The sequence below is a fragment of the Tupaia chinensis genome, unplaced genomic scaffold (genome assembly GCF_000334495.1).
Source record: "Tupaia chinensis unplaced genomic scaffold, TupChi_1.0 Scaffold000139_1, whole genome shotgun sequence".
Lineage (NCBI taxonomy): Eukaryota > Metazoa > Chordata > Mammalia > Scandentia > Tupaiidae > Tupaia > Tupaia belangeri.
In genome coordinates, this window is record NW_006159609.1 from 5,193,574 (window position 1) to 5,193,961 (window position 388).

General features: G+C 60.3%; 1 long non-coding RNA gene across 1 annotated transcript in view; it reads left to right on the forward strand.

Moving 5' to 3' along the window:
• The first annotated feature begins 68 nt into the window (after nucleotides 1–68).
• LOC102477829 (uncharacterized) overlaps nucleotides 69–388 on the forward strand; it is a 2,758-nt gene continuing 2,438 nt past the window's right edge. Inside the window, exon 1 of the long non-coding RNA XR_003548820.1 lies at nucleotides 69–319. This is a non-coding gene — a long non-coding RNA (uncharacterized LOC102477829). The remainder of the gene's footprint in view (nucleotides 320–388) is intronic.

Consider the following 388-nt stretch of genomic DNA (forward strand, 5'->3'; position numbering starts at 1 on the left):
CCGCGCCCTCCAAGTCGCTTTCCAGGGTCCCGACTCCGGCCACCTGGAGGGAGGGGGAGCCGTCGTCTTGGAAACAAGTAAACTTCCGGCGTGCTGCCGTCATTTCCAGGTCCTCGCGACATACGTCACTTCCGGCTTCCTTCCTTTCACCTTTTTCAAGGCTTCGCCTCTAGAGAGATCGGTTGCTGATGTGCACCGATTTTCAGAGAAATTCTGCTCCGTCTCTTAGGAGCCTGGGTGTCCCGTGTCTGGAACGACCTGCCCTCCATCGCGCCCTCCGCCGCTCGGCGACCCCGGCAGGCCCAGGACTGCAGTCTGTGTAGGTGACCTGTGTGGCGCGAGGCGGGCGGGGCCTTTTCGTCCTTGGCAAACCTATGGTACTTTTTAA